Here is a 17,154-nt window from a genome sequence, read left to right as displayed (position 1 = left end):
CGATGGATGTTCTTCTTGGAGAGCTTCATGAAAACCCTGAAAGGCTTTGTGCAACAACGAGTTCGGCTAGAAGGTAGCATGGCCGAAGGTTGGTTGGTGTTTGAGGCGCTAGTGCATATTTCACAATGGCTACCAACGGTGGAACCAAACAATGAAATGCTATGGTCGCTGAAGGACGATGATAGACTGACTAAAGATGTGGTGGTTGGAAATGGGGTAGAAAAAAGAATGGATGACTCAATGGAAGAGAAAGTGAATCGCTTTTGTATGTTGCACCATGCCTCTATGGAGACATGCCTCACCAAGTACGAGATTGCTAGGCAAGATTGAGAGGAAGCGCGAGCTGAATTCCAACGTAGTACACATGGAGAAGATGCCGCGGTTTATGTCAACGCAATGGTTGTATGGAGCTTTGACTGCAGCATCTCGTGAAGGGACAGAGGTCTCAATGGAGGAGTGGAAATTCTCGAGGGGATGTAGTCCAAAGGTGATGAGGGGTTTAGAATCTGTCGTATCTAAATTTTATATGCAACATCTAATTTGAGTGTTTCAATGTGACTGTGGTATCATGGCAAGGTTCGAGCAAGAGAGCTGGCGACGAGCAACAGATCCAAACATGGTTGTAGATGAGATGGAGTATTTTGGAAACTTGCAAAGTATTGTTACGGTCGATTACCGTAGCTTCTCCATGATACTATTCGATGTGCAGTGGTTCAAAGTGGTACGTGGAGGAGCTGGAGCAACAGTTCGATGAGGTCCATCTGGATTTCTCGAAATAGATTCCAAAAAAAAATGGATGGATTTGCGCGACACCTTTGTGTTGCCGGCCCATTGTGAACAGGTGCATGGACTCATTTGCTTACTAATTGTATTACAACATGGTTTATGTCACAATGGTTTGAACTCTCTTGTACGTGTTTGTGAACATGTAATCTTCTATCCAAACCCCCAACAACCTCGATGGTGGTATGTTATACCTTCAACTCCCCGAAGTGCGAGAGTATATGATCAAAGCGATGTTCCGAGCATAGATGAAGATAATATGCAAATAGAGGGGTCGATATTGCAAGGGGTGGAGGCCGTCAAAAGCTTGGAGCCAGCATCAACTAATAATGATGGAAATACAGGAGTCCAAGAATTCTTTGAGAACGAGACGGACTCATTCTTTTGTGGTGACATGTCTATCGACCTTCCAGTGTATGCGGAGTTGCGTCAGGAGATTAACATGGGACCATAGGATACTTCATACTTGGAGCATCCAATTACTCAATTCGTTGACCAATCGCTTATAAGGGTACACAAGATATGTATTTTAAGTGAGATTTTTTTTAAATGATCTATATTACTGTGCTTTGTATGATTTAAATTGATTATTCTAACATCATTTTTTATCTGTGCAGGTAACATTTTGAGGATGAGTCGAGGGATGAGCGATGAGGAGTTACAAGAAATCTTTGCATGCATGTCTCCAAACCAGATCGCCAAATTTAGAGAGATGGCACACTAGGATCTGTCTCGATCTTCGTCAGGGCGCTCTGCTAGATCTCCTTCAGCGTGATCGGATGCTTCAGCTTGAGCAAATGATCTTGACGCTCACGACTTGGGCCAGAGGGAGGGAGTGCATCGGGATCAGGGGGATGCTGCAGAGATACATTGGTAGTGAGCCCGCGGTCGACAAGGGATACATGTGCGACTCCTCACTCTCGTGGCTCAGGTGGATGCTATGGAGACACGGACGCGGTGTCTCCATCTCATTGTTCAGCTAGAGCTGAGTCACCTCTAGGATTTGTCACATCTGTGGGGACGTCTACTCTAGTTACTCTGGCTTTTGTTGTGGGTGCCACTCCGAGAGAGATTACCCTCGTTTGTACACTAGATGCAGAGGGGTCTCCTAGATATGCCTAGGAGCATGGATGCAGATGGGAGAGGACCCATCTTAGGCAGACTCCTAGAAGTTACGGATATCTAGTCGATAGTAGGTTAGGAGCTATCATCATCAATGATGAGGGGAGGAGGGTGATGGCTCGCATGAGAGAGTTGTACCAACAAGTTTTTCAGCACAACATCTTGGATCATTGGAAGAATATACCGGAGGGGGGCAAGGACTATATAGTAGCAGCCTTGCACGAGGAGTTTTTGATGCCAGCCGCAGTAGATAGATTCTCTATGGGCTGGATGATGGATTGCATGCGTGCATGCATGTCACATAGACGATCCAACGCATGCAAGGCAATCAAGAGTGGGGCTGCAAAGCCCGAGCGGTTAGATACAGATGACTGACGCCGACTGAGGGAGGAGACTACAGATTCTCTAGGACATTGGAGTCAGCAGCGCGAGGCGGCGAGGGCAAGACTCAAGGCCGGAGTGGTCCATCATCTTGGGAGTGGTGGCCACAGGACATATTTGGAGGACTTTGTAAGTCTTTCTTTTGTTTTGCTTGTTTATTTTTTTGAAATATTCTTTGTACTGACAATCATGTTTCTAACAGTTAGCATTTTGTTTTCTTTGCAGCACTCCATTACAAATCGCGATCCAACTGGCCTTAAGACTCGATATGCAGAGAGGCACAGTCTCAAGGCATTGATCAACCGATTGTATAGACGCGATGGCCTTGTAAGTCACTCATCTTTCTTGTCCATAGTTACCATGAGATATTTGAATGCATTATTGTATGGTGGACTGATGTGTTGTTTCTTTTTCTACAAAGTATGTTTGATGCTCTTTTGCGGCGGGACGAGCTTTCGGGGGACAAGGATGCGTAGCTCGCCCTTGGATCCCTGGAGCTCACACACCTTTATTTTTGAGTCGCCTGATCTATGTAGACATTTTCTATGTATTAGTGATATCCTATCATGATTGTACCAATCACTTTTTATGCGATCATGTATTTATTTCATGTATCAATTTTATGATTTCAGTATACATTGTTTTTGTTTGGAAGCGCATTGTACACAGTAGTGCAGAAACTATTTTGTATGGAAATTTTTTTTTCCCTGTTACTGTCGCTATTAGCATCGTTATGCACGTCGCAAACCGACGCGCATAATGACTCTAATAGCGACGCTGATAGTGATGCCAATATTGACTGTTCTATGGCGTTTCCAATAACGACGCTTTTTGCGACGAGGGGGAAAAATTTTGTTGTTTGCATTTTTGTCGCTTTAAACGTCGGTATAAGGCCTATATCTTGTAGTGTATCCAATTGTTGATAGAGCATACTGTATGACTCAGAACTCATCCTCACCTTGTCACATAGTCTCTGAGCATATATTGCAGTAAACAAGTTGCTTACATCCCTAAGAATTTCACTTGCAACACCATCCATAATATCCCTCAATTTATGATTTTCCAATGCATTTTTTACCATATCCTTGCTATGGACTTTAGCAGTTGTGTCGTTTTCTGCATGAGGAAACATATTTCTCATTGTAGTAGATTGGAGCATATATCCATCTATGATATTGTCCATTTTCCTTAGTTAATTGGTGAATTGGTTAAACTAATCGGATTCATTGACGTGCTTCTTTGGTTTTGAAAGTGGTCCCAATCTCCAAAGTTTTTATGAAATTCCTCTTTAAGTTTTTGTTCTCCTTCTCCAACTCCATAATTTTAGACTGTAACTCAATATTTTGCACCTGTGTAGCATGCATAACATATTTAATGACAGTCATTGCTTGTTGTAGCTCTGATTCTCCCTATCCTTCTCAACCAACAATCTATCTTTTTCCATCAAAGACTCCACACACCCTTGTAATTGTTGAGAATCAGCAATCACACTCACTCAAACAGCCTCTTCGTATGGAGCTTCAGGGTCAAGGATATGCAGGCTAACCTATCCCATATGCACAGTGGTGCCTACTACAGTTTCCTACTTTCCTATAAAGCATTGTACTTGCTTCCTTTTCTTAATGCAATGATAGTACTCTTTTCTTCTCAGTGAAGTGTCAGTGTCATTGTCCACATACACAAGATTGTGTTTATGAGTCCAAGTCTCAATCTTGGAACCTAATTCACTTGTGTAACAAACAATGTCTTGGTCTTCTCCATCATGAGTCCACTCTTCTCTTTCCATCCACCATAACCAACTGCCATGCTCTAGATCCCGTAACCTTAACAGTAATCTTGTCTCCATATTTGTTAAGGCTTGATGAACCCCTGCTGATCCTTGTGTCACAAGTCTACCTACGTGTATACAATCCTTCATTGCCTTCACAAAAAAAAATTATAAATGATGTAATCCCATTAAATTATGGTGGCCTTTGAGTTAGTGGATCAGGTGGATAAATGTATCCGTCAATCCAAAGATCCACATTTTTTCCCCTACATTTCTTTCTTGTTGTATCCTGTACATTATTGCATTATCCCTTTCCATAGTTCTTTTGAATAATGGTGCATATTCATCCTTCAATTGGAAGTGAATATCTCTTTCTCTTAGTACGTCTTGCACCTCCATTTTGCAAAGAAAAATATATGACAATTTTAACTTGGAATAACATTTAAATCACATAATTATACCCCACCCCTTTGATTCACTATATCTGTATTCTTTTTTACGAATCTTGACTCTTTCACTTGATTTCAATCATGATAGAACCTAATCAATCCCTAATTATCTTGGAATCAATTTCTTATTAGGGTCCAATGTTATCTTTTGTTCTATCCAAAATACTCTCTCTCTCTCTCTCTCTCTCTACATTTTGCATCTCCGTTTTGCAAATAAAAATGTATAATAATTTTAATCTGGATTAACATTCAAATCACATAATTATACCCCTTTGATTCACTATATCTATAATTTTTTTTCCCAATTGGATCTTGACTCTTTCACTTGATTTCAATCATGATAGACCCTAATAAATCCCTAGTTAGTCTCTAATCTTATCTTGGAATCAACTTCTTATTAGGCTGTAAAATTATCTTCTGTTCTATCCAAAATATACTCTCTCTCTGTCTTTCCAAGTTGCTCTACTTGTTCATAAGTACTAGGTCTAGCCCACTTTTCTCCATGGTGGCCCGCGGTATGGTTGTTGGAGTTGAAGACCCCAATGTCATTAGGCAAGAACATCTGGGGGAAAATGTATTGTTGCCTATGATAAAGAGTAGCTCTAAGCATGGGGAGCATAGCTCTAAGAAGCCTAGGACATATTAGATGTACTTATCAGCTAATGATGTCTCTTTTGCAATGTAACATAGTTCGTGATATTCTCTTGTATTAATAAAAATCAATGTTGTTGGATTTGCATGCAATATAGTTTGTGATATGTGTCATTTATTATTGTTTGTATTTGAATGTAATGATTATTTGTTGGATTTATACACAACATGATTCGTTATTTAAATTTAATACAAAGCACTTTATCGAATTCGTGCGTAATATTTATTTATCCAAAAGGCACGTAAGGATAACTTACATAAATAAATAAAATAAATAACATGTGATTAAATAAAAATAAGATGTGTCAAAATGTTAGTATTCATATTCAAAACAATTTAGAGAGGATTCCATACAAGCAAGGTTTTACAAAATCATTTTAGAAGCTAGATTCCATAGATGTTTCACTAGCAGACCAATATTATTGTTGCTCTCTGCCAGGACTAGCCCTCAATCATTGAAAAAATCTCACTATTCATAGATCCATGTCGTAGTGACGGTGACCCTCCTTGCATGCACAGCTGTATAGATCAAGTCTCCAAACAAGTCAATGAGGAAGGCTTCAGCAGCTTCTTGTAGTACAAGGAGGGCCTAGGTAATCCACCGATCAGGTCGATCCACACTTGAACTATCGAGGAAGTGCCTCCTACTATTTCTAATCAGTATGTTCTACATTGTCTCCCACGCCACCTTTTGGAATGTAGCCTTTGGTATCAAGACGTGCATGGTCTTCTGATAATGGCAGATCTCTCAGAGGGCCACTATGCCTAGCTTCCATTGACACTTGTGATGGTGGCATGGTGGTGGAGTAGGGGGAGGTTGCTTCTACACATGAGTTCTTGGGCGGAATCTCCAAGTTGCTTGCTTGGTGTATGCCATGTCTTCCAAGTGTGAGAACTTGAAACACAGAACTCAAATGGGTAAAATGAGGTGACACTTTCAACTTATAGTCAAACATTTTAAAGATCCATAAACTTGAATTAATGTATTCAAAATTTAGAAAAAATATGACTACTGATTAGATTAATTTAAATTTTACATTTGGACTCTTCTACGACACATCAACCACCCCAAAGAAATTGGCCCCATCAAAACCTTTGGGACACCTGGCTGCCAGAGGCTTGCGAGTGGGGCCTTGAATCTGGGAAATCAAGGCTCCACATGGGAGCCTCCGACCCACTATCCTAGAGGCTTTTGATGGGGCCAATTTTTTAGTTTTCATGAGTTCTTATTATGCATGGCACATAGGTGAAGTTTCACCAGATTCTGATTTATAAAATTGATGATTGAATCTTTTTTTTGGAAAACGTATTAACTGGATTATACATCACAGGGAACAAAAAGAAATCACTGAGTGTGCGTACTTGCATATTAAATGTATTCTTGACTAAACTACTGAGACATTAGAAACTTTTCAATTTACAAAATACAAATCATGGGCAAAATGGAATATCATATATTAGATATAGTATTACCAAACTATAAATAGAGTAAAGATGTAATGCATTGATCCAAGTACAATTGTTCACCGATGTGTATGTGATTGCACATAAAATTGATCCTCAATGAAACTACTTGCAAAATTGAAAACTTAAAAATTTACGCAATGCAAGGCATGGGAAAAATAAAATATCACATATCGGATATAGCATTATGAAACCATAAAATACACGATAGATAGTACATCGCACCAAGTACAACTAGAGCTAGGCAAAATTTAGCTCCGTTTTGAAGGCCACTGCAATTAAATATTTGAAGGTCTACTGGAAGGATAACTTGAAACTAAGCTCCATAAAATCTACAATCGGACCCAAACTTAACATAGATCCATTTACAAGGTAGCTTCTCAAAGCATGTTGTTAATATGAATATTAAATGCATCCTTTTTGTTTTGTGAATCCTGCAAACAAGAATCAAATCTATAGGCTTAATAGTCATACATTGGGAATGAATGGCTAGAAGTTGACCATCACTCCTTGTGTGGTTTCTTGAAAAGAACTTGTGGTGACGCCTAACTGCAAATCTTGTGGTATTTCTCACACCCAACTAGAGAATGGTTCCTTAGGAATAATTAAGTTGGTAGTCTTCTGGAATCTCCTTATCTCATGTAGAGCAGTCGTGCCTAGTCTCCATCTTTGCTTCTTATGTGTTGGAGGACGTGTATTACTAGCTGAAGCAGTAGTGGGAGCTAGAGCAAATGGAGCACATGGACTACCATTTTTGGACAATGGTGGACCATTATTCTTGATAGACATGCCATCATTATTGACCACACTAGGGCCACCATTGTTGGCCACAGTAGAACCACCATTATTAGCTGTAGTAGGGCCACCATTGTTCGCCACCAAGGGGACTATTATTACTCAAAATACACTCATTAGATTCAGAAGAGTATTAAGATTTTTCTCTTGCATGTGCCGTGTTGATAGGAAGCTTGGAACATGCTATGGTTGTGATGATGCAAGATAAAAAAAGTGGAGGGTAGAGTGAAGAGTAATGGAAAAAAATAAAAGGAGATACTTGACTTAAATATGAAACGTTTAAACTTACTGAAGTATAAATGAGCTTTAAAATTACTTTAGTATGAATGAACTTAAAAATTACTTTAGCATAAATGAACTTCCAAACTTACTGTACCATAAGTGAACTTCTATCTATCTATCTGTCTGTCTATCTATCTCTCTCTCTCTCTGTGCACCCCATTTCTCCCTCTCTTTTTCTCCTGCCACCCCCTGATGCCCCTCTCTCTCTAGGCTAGTGAATGTTCCAAGGTTTGGAGTTTTCAAATCTTTTTCTTAGTATTTCAAAATTGACTTTTCATAATTTAAATTCAACTGTTTGAAAGTTTTAACAATATCTTGTATTTATACTCAAATAAAGGACTCAAGTAGAGATAACCTTAAACTTCACTTTTTAAAATAGAAATTGTTACATTGTTCCTTCTCCCAAGAAGTGTGGTTAAAGATTAATAGACCCAAAAGATAGAGAAATTGATATAAAAACTTTGAAAAACATAGTTCGAAACTTTGAAATTTAAAACAAACTTTAAATAATGCTCTTTTAGCCAAATTCAAATAGACAAACTATCTAAAGCTTAAGATAGGAGTGTTAAAGACATCTCATGTTTAAGATAGGAGTATTGATGAGTCATATCCTTAGTACCTGTACTCTCTTTTTGACTTTAAATGTATCAAAATTGTACTCTTTATCTAGGTCTCCATTTCTTGCCATCTCTCTCTTGGGTTGCCAACCATTCTACATGGTGTTGTCTAGCTATGTTGTTTTCATATCTTGCTTTTCTCACTTCATATATTGCCCTACTTAAAGATTCTACTTGAGAGGTTTTGGACTTCTTCTTTTTTCCTCATATCATATCTCTAATCTCCTATACCACCATTAGAATAATTTCCTCATAGAATTGGGATCATTGATGCCACCTCCATGATCAATTGTCTTTTGAAAAGCACAATGAGCTTGCCAATAAGATCATCCCATGCCTTGAGTTGACCATACTGCTAAACTCCCTTGATCTGCAAAGTATGAACCAGGTACGTCAAGTGTATGCTGCATAAGAAAGAGAGATTAGAGACACAAACTAATTCACAATGATGATATATTTTTGTGATCGTGAGAATACTAACCATGTAGTGTGTTATGTTGTTTGAAGTCGATGCCTCCACCATAGAGTTGTAAAATTTAGCAAGTGTCTCTTTAAATGTATTGGCATCACCATCCCTAAACCTCAAATTTTGTAAGAGAGCTACTAATCTATCTAGGTGTATCCACACTTCTGCCTTTGCAATCCTCCTTCTTTTCCTACTGCTTTGATCTGGAACAACAAGGTGTAACTTTTTCCATGCTTCATAAGTCTCTAGCTGTTTCATAAGTATATTTCCTTCCTCATCTCGAGGTGGAGATACAAACTTCCTAGCCTTGGGTCTACCAAAGCATGGGTTGCAAGGGATGTTTCCACTTTTTCCCAATTTTTTCTCGTCCTTTTTTATTTCTACTTGGCCCCCGTGCAATCCAACTTCAAAGAGGACTTGTTTTACCTTCCCATTGCATGTAGTATCAAATTCTGACATAGGCTACATCTTGTATGCAAATCATAAATATTCATATACTAGCTTCTCAATTATTTTAACCAAACAATGCAATGTGAAAAAGTGAACCCTTGTCAATGGTATTTCCAAAATAGGGTGCCAATTTAGATCCATTGGGACTAGCACTCCATTTCCCATGACTTTTTGATAACGTGTTGGAGCATCTTCTTGTCCTGTCTTGGCAAGCCATTATTTCTTTTCATCTTTCCCTTTCTTCCTAGTTTGCAAACAATGTATGCATGAAAATTTTGCATTTGCTACATTTGATAAACCAAACATACACTTCATTGTTTTTAAATCACCTGCAAGGTGCCATTCAACTTTATAGTCCCCAAATCCTTCAACATGTAAAGTTTCTCTATTATTTTGCTATTGAATAACACTTAATATCTTAGTGAGGTTTTAAAAAACTTTAAGTATTTAATGATCCTCCTTTGGTACTTCAAATGCTACAAGACACAATATTTCATTCTCTGATTGCACACTGAAGTAAATGATGGTTCTCATTGATATTGGGATCCAATGCTTGATTCATATGTGTTATACTCACACATTCAAGTTTTTGCCCCTTGAATATCACTCTCGTCAAGTTTGAGGATAAACTTAAGCTTGCCTCTACATTCTTCCAAAAACATATTGCAGAACTTGGCCATCGCCACCTACACCCTACATATATCCAATTCAAAGTTGTTGAATGCATTCACTGTAAAGGTAGCTTCTTTGGAACCATACTTTGGTATGTGTGTGCATTCCAGATGTGTAGACTCACCAATTAGTTCTAAAAAATTTTCATTTAGTTATTTTTGAGCCTTTTTCACATGAAATGGTTTTTGAGAGAGGCACTACTCGCTTAGTTTGAAAGGCCTGCTGAAAACATGTATTCAAATTTTGAAAGAGCATACTGTATGACTCAGAAATCAATCCCACCTTGTCACATAATCCTGAGAATCTATAGTAGTAAACAAGTTGCTTACATCCCTAAGACGTTCACTTGCGACACCATCCACAATATCCCTGAATTTATGATTTTCCAACGTATTTTTTACCATATCCTTGCTAAGAACTTTAGCAATAGTGTCACTCTTTGTATGAGGAAACATATTTCTCATTGTGATAGATGGAGCAATCTGTTTATGATATTGTCCACTTCCTTTGGTTGATTGGTGAATTGGTCTAACTAATCAAATGCACTCATGTGCTTCTTTGGCTTTTAAAGTGGGCCTAATCTCCAAAGTTTTTATGAGCTTCCTCTTTAAGTTTATGTTCTCATTCTCCAACTCCATAATTTTAGACTGTAACTCAATATTCTATACTTTTGTAGCATGCATAGCATCTTCAATGACAGACATTGCTTGTTGTAGGCTCTAATTCTCTCTATTCTTCTCAGCCAGCAATCTATATTTTTCCATCAAAGAATGCACACACCCTTGTAATCTCGTCTACATATTTGTTAAGGCTTGATGAACCCTTGTTGATCCTTGTGTCACAAGTCTATATGTGTATCCATACAATCCTTCATTTCCTTCACAAACAAACTTTATAAATTATGTGAGGCCATTAAATAGTGGTGGTCTTTGAGTTAGTGGATTAGGTGGATAAATGCACCCATCAACCCAAAGATCCACATTTTTTCCCCTACATTTCTTTCTTGTTGTATCCTGTATCTTATTCATCATCCCTATCCATAGTTCTTTTGAATAGTGGTGCATATTCATCCTCCAATTGGAAGTGAATATCTCTCGCTCTCTTAGTACGTCTTGCACCTCCATTTTGCAAAGAAAAAAATATGATGATTTTAACTTGGAATAACATTTAAATCACATAATTATAACCCACCCCTTTGATTCACTATATATGTACTATTTTTTACAGATCTTGGCTCTTTCACTTGATTTTATTTATGATAGAGCCTAATCAATCACTAATTAGTGTGTAATCTTATCTTGGAATCAACTTCTTATTAGGCTCTAATCTTATCTTCTGTTCTATCCAAAATACTCTCTCTCTCTCTCTCTCTCTCTCTCTCAACAAGAATTGGTCAAAGATTATTAAACATATTTATACAAAAGCTTGGATAGTGAAGAACAATAACATCATCTTATCTTTTGCCCAAATATACTCTTTGTCACTTGATCACTTATTTTCTTAGTTCGTCTCACACATACAGATAGTATATATACACACACACACACACACACACACACACACACACACACATATAGATGAATTGTTGCTTAAGGATTAAATAAAAATTGTGAAGAATAATATCGCAGAGATTAAAAAATAAAGATACCTCCATTATCACTCAATTGCTTAAATATAGTGTTAAAGAGGGAGACTGCTTGTGTTAGTGTAGAGAGTGTTGTAGAGGGAGACTAGTTGGTTTCAACAAATGGCATTAAAACCACTCCTCAATGTTGCTTCTTGAGAAGATTTCGTATGCAATAAACTATATTTTGGAGGGAAAGAGAAGAGTACACAAAATTTGGGATAAAACTAAAGCTTTTATAAGGAAGGGAAAAATGCCTAGAAATGGGCATATATTTGTCCAAAAGAGATAAAATTTACAAGGAAATTCTCGAGTCAGAAATGTGCATTTGGGTAAAAAATAATCTTAAAATATGATGTGTACGTCAACTTATACAATTTTTAGACTTTCGTCCTTTTAACAAAAGTGGGAATGAAAATGATTCTAATATATTTTAATGTTGAAAAGTCATGAGGGTATTAAAGAGTTGTTTGTCAATCATTGGCTCCGTTTTTTAAGAAAATAGAATTGTACTTTTTTAGTTGTGAGGATTTTGAGAAAAAGTGATATTATCTTATAGTTTGGGGATAAAATAATGGATAAATTCTATTAAAAATACAAATATTAGATTTGCTTAATTATAAAAGATCTCTTATTATAACATTATTTAGGAATCTCTTTTTAGAGAGAGAGAGGTGAGAGAAAACCCTTAAGGGGCGAAAAAGAGAGTACATATTTCTCCTAATGCTCATCTTGAGCATCAAGACTCAACTTCACATTTTGCTCTAATAGCTCTGAAAAGGCTTACATGCTATCATACCATACTTGGATAACATATCCAAGATGTATTGCCTTTGGGACAACCATATATCTACCGTCATTACATCTAATCACTTCAATACCAAGAAAATACCTTAGCTCACCCAAATCCTTCATCTCAAACTTTATCTTCAAAAAGTCCTTAACTTCAGTAATCCCACTATCTTTGTCACCTGTAATAATCAAGTCATTCACATAGATGACTATGATGACCAAGCATACATCTTCATTTCTCAAAGAAATTGAGTAGTCACCATTAGAAACATAAAATCCAATGTTGACAAGATACTCTCCAATCTTGTTAGGCATTCTTGATATCCATTTGGCTACTACCAAAGCAATCTTTAACATTTGCCATCCTAGTAACTAGATTGAATATCTCTTCATAATCTATGCCATATGTTTGAGCATAGCCTTTTGCAACCAACCTAGCCTTATACCTGCTAATAAAACCATCTACATTATGCTTGATTTTGTAAACCCACTTATTGCAAATAGCTTTCTTGCCCTTAGGTGAGATTAGATGCCAAGTCTTATTGGCTTCTAATGCAACCATCTCCTTATCCATTGTTGCATCCCAATGAGCATGTAATATATCAAATATTTCATGGGAATTTTTTTTTCCGTCGGCAATGGTTCATGCTGGAGCGGGAGAGGGATTTAGAAAGGCCAGCAAGCTCCTCGCTGGAGCTTGCTTAGCCTCAATGGCCATGCCTCGTGACACGAAGGGAGAAGGAGGATCCCCCTCCCTCCCCTATTTAACAGAGGGGTTTGCTGCCAGGGAGGGACGAAAGGAGAGAGGAACGGAAGTGCTGCCATGAGAGCTGATGAGGGAGTGTAGTGTGGGCCCTATCCTGCCGCTGTGGTTGTGAGAAAAGGAGGGAGTGAAGGACGTCCGGACTACAGCGTTGCCGTGGGCTAGGAATCGCTGCCTTAGTCTGGAGATGCCACCGCCTCTGCAGCTGCAAGCCTCGCCGCCTGACTACACACCGTCGTCGCCGTCAGAGTCACACCCTCACACCCCCCCTGTAATCTTCTGGAAGCATAGAAGCTTCCAAAGGGGGGGCCATCTTAGCCCCTTTTCCCCCCGGTGTTAAAACCCTCCCCCCTCACACCCCCCCTCTGGTTTTAATTATCTTAAGGACCTTTCACCCCTTCTTGTGCCTCACCAAATTCTCCCTATCCCCCCTCCAAACCCCCCCCCCAACCCCCCCGGTGCTAAACTCAATAGCCCTTTGTCTTGGGCTGTATAAACCCCTTTCACCCCCCTGTTGTGCCTTTCAAAAACCTTTCACCCCCCGTGTCTTATCACCCCCCTTATCCTTTAAACCTTTAGGCTTTAAAGGTCTTATCACCCCTCTTATCCCTTAAGCCTAAAACATCCCCGTGTCTAAAGCATTATATGCCCCTCTCCCATGGGTGTTGGAACCCCGTGTTTTGCCCTTAAGCCCTTTCTTTTGGGATTATTACCTCCCCCGTGATTTTAAAGTTCACTTAGCCCCTTTCCTTAAGCCCCCCTTTTCTGTATTTTATAAATCTTTAAGCCCCCTTTCCCTTGGAACCACACCCCCCGTGTATTAACCCTTAAACCCTTTCCTTGGGCATCCTGAAACCACCCCTCCCCCCCCCCCCTCCCCCCCCCCCCCCCCGGTGTTAATTCCTTAAACCCCTATCCCTTGGCTTTGGAACCACCCCTCTTTCCTCTGTGTTCAAACCTTCCCTAGCCCTCCCCTTGTGGCGCATTGAAACCCCTTTTCTCCAAGTTTGACCTAAGGGTCCTTCGACCTTACTTATAACCTTTACGGTTTAACTTACTATATTCTCTTGGAGTTCTCTCCCGCACCTTGTGTCTTTTCCATCCCTTTTCATTCCTCGTTTGAACGAGTCATTAAAAGGCCATTAAGCCTCCCCAATGGCTTCAATGATTCTTAATCGTAAAAGATTCTGAAACACCCTTTTGACTCCCCGACTTCAAGGAGGGAGCCTTCCAAAAACTACTTCCGACGCGCGGTGCAAGGGAGCGACAGTGGAATTCCAAGGAGGAGTTGTAAAGTTGCTTCCACGTCTGAAAAACTACAAATTGCGATGCCTCCTAAGAAAGTTCAAGGTGTAGTCACGGGAGGGTCATCTCCGGGCATCCATGTGGATATCTCACCCCAAGCCCAGGTTTTCCTTCCTAATTATTATTTGATATTGTTATAATTCAATCTTGCAAGGTTAATTGTTAAAAATGGGATATATTTTTGTCCTAGATGCTCACGACGAAGGAACTTAGTCGTTAATACTTTTAATGAAACATGCAAAATAAAGAAAGCATAAAAGGATTTCTAGCAAATAGCTTATGCATTGAAATGAATTATAAGATTAGATTATTACCTATTGAAATAGTATACTTCGATTAAGCCTAGAAGTATAAACTACACCTCGTACTATTAATCCATATCCTCTTTGCAATGAATCATCATGGAAAGTGCAAGCATGAAATGATTCTTATGATGCATAAAACTCTAGGAAAATATCATTTGTGAACAACATAAATTATCAAGTAAAAGACTACTTGTTTAGCATGAATTTTGTTCGCAAAGTGTAGGAAAATTTATTTGGAATTAACCTAACCTCAAATTGATAAAGTTTAGGATTGAAAAATCAATTTATGCATAGACAACGAATCATGTGGAAGTAATCTCGAAATTATCTTCTAGAGTTAACCAAATTGACATAAACTTAAAACACCTATGCTGCAAAATACTCGTTGGGAATGAGTTAAATTCCAAGAAACGCCTATACCTTAAATACTTGCCCACATTCCCTGAATGTAGGGACAGTGAATTGTAATCGTAAAAGGAACTAGGGTTTGTCCCTGAGAATCTTACAAAGATGAAGCTTGGAAACCCTAGGTCTAATGACGTCAGTTTAAAGAACCTGAAACAAATTGTTTCGTGACTCCATTGTCACATAGTTCTATGCCACGCTTGTGTAGCAAATGCGGAGTCATATTGTGATTGGATCACAAGAGAATGGCCAAAGTCTCGCAATGGGGTTGGCGGATCCTTGCGCAAGTTATCTTGCAAAAGGATGAATACTTTAGTATCCTTCTTGAGTAAGGAAGATTGTTTAGAAACTAAAGACCAGTAGATTGACTGAAGTAACCAATGAACTCAAGGTTTGACCAAGTTGGGTTAATAGGGTATGCCCTAATCTAGGATATAGGGGATCTTGCCAAGTTGCAAGTCATCTTGGATCGAGTGCTGGACGCATTCGAAAGGAAGGATTCATTCCTTAGCAGTTTTCCAATAATAAAAACGATCAATGGAAATGTTTGTGCTTGCTATAGATTTTAGAGCACTGTTTGGCTTTGTTTGATCAATGAATTAAAAGATAAATGGATATCTATACTTCAGGTTGAAGTCCTGAAGGGAGAGGCAACTTCAATTATCCCCGAATGCCTGCCTGACCCTAACCAAGGGGGTTGTTGACCGCGCCGGGATAGTGGACCAAACCCGCCGCGAGAGGTTTGTCCGTTAAGCGCTACTTGGAGCAGGAGGACGTTGGGTGCTAGGGGGGATCTGGCTGTAAATCCCTCGCCTTTCGGGTCCTGTACAAGAGGCTAACGTGACCCGGAATTGGATCTCGAGGCCCGCATACTAGTCTACAGGCGGAAACTTGGATTAGTGATCCCTGTGGATTGCTGGATAGCCTTTGGGTAGATTGTGGATAAGCCTACGGGCTGGACTCTTTGTATTTTGAAGATATATATGATAACCTATTAATAAAGAACTTGTCTGATATTGTTTTTTTCTATGTCAAGTGATAAGATTACGTGAAAGAACCAGTGCCTAACAGGTTAATTAAAGAAGCTGGTTGTTACATGTCCAACTAATGTGTTAGGTAGTTAAATAACTAAAATAACCCGAGGAAAGTGCGGAGGATGGGCCATAGGTTTGTCCTACAGATGGGTGGTCCCGGTTGGCCAGGAAATTTTCTCAAATCATGAGGAACAGCGGGATGATCGTCAAAGGACACGAACAACAAAAGTGTTGACCTAGAGTTATGATTAAACCTGATTTACGCTGTTTTAGGGAAACGGAATGGGACTATGCCTTATGGCAGAGAGGTTGAGCTTGCCTCCCTCTCATTTCCCATTCTCATTGAACCAAGAGTAGTGTGAATCCGCTTCAGACCTGGCGTTTCTGCGTAAAGTAGTTCACTTGGATCCGACGCTAGTTGCTGTTAGGAAATGACCAATCAGGAAAACCCTAATTCAGGTCGATCCTAAGTGGGAACAGCCGAAATACTTCCGCTACATGGTAGACGCGGAAAGCCCTACATCGCAAACCCTGTAACATTCCATGGGAGTGCCGCGCGGAGCTTTCTAGACTTCCTTTTTGATGGACTGCTAAGACGTGTCCTGGATGACACTAGTGGACACGTTACAGTTGGTATCAGAGCGGACCAACAACGGAATTTTTTTTTTGAAATCTTAATAAGTTGAAGCAAAGAAAATGTTGTTGTCCAAACATTTCCTTACCTTCAATGCTATCTTGCAGAATTACGAAGCGTGAAACAAGTTCTTAGTATTTCGAATCATGTTTATGACTCCAATGCATTCTCTGCATTATCGACAAAGGGTTGAGATGATGAACATCCTAGAGCAGATCTATAATCCATCACCTTTGTACATGGAATGAAGATGGATGGGTGCTTTAGGAATCTACTATATAGCCGCCCACCGGTTTGCTTACCTACAAACCAACCTAAAGAGGATCAAGTGGTTGGAAGATCTGAAAGTCGTCAAGCTGTTCATTTTTGTGAAAGCTTACGTAAACTCAACT

This window comes from Lygodium microphyllum, chromosome 16, assembly GCF_053477565.2.
Source record: "Lygodium microphyllum isolate KBCC chromosome 16, Lygodium_microphyllum_v1.1.10, whole genome shotgun sequence".
NCBI lineage: Eukaryota > Viridiplantae > Streptophyta > Polypodiopsida > Schizaeales > Lygodiaceae > Lygodium > Lygodium microphyllum.
The sequence above is the reverse complement of the archived record's forward strand: the minus strand, read 5'-3'. Positions refer to the sequence as shown.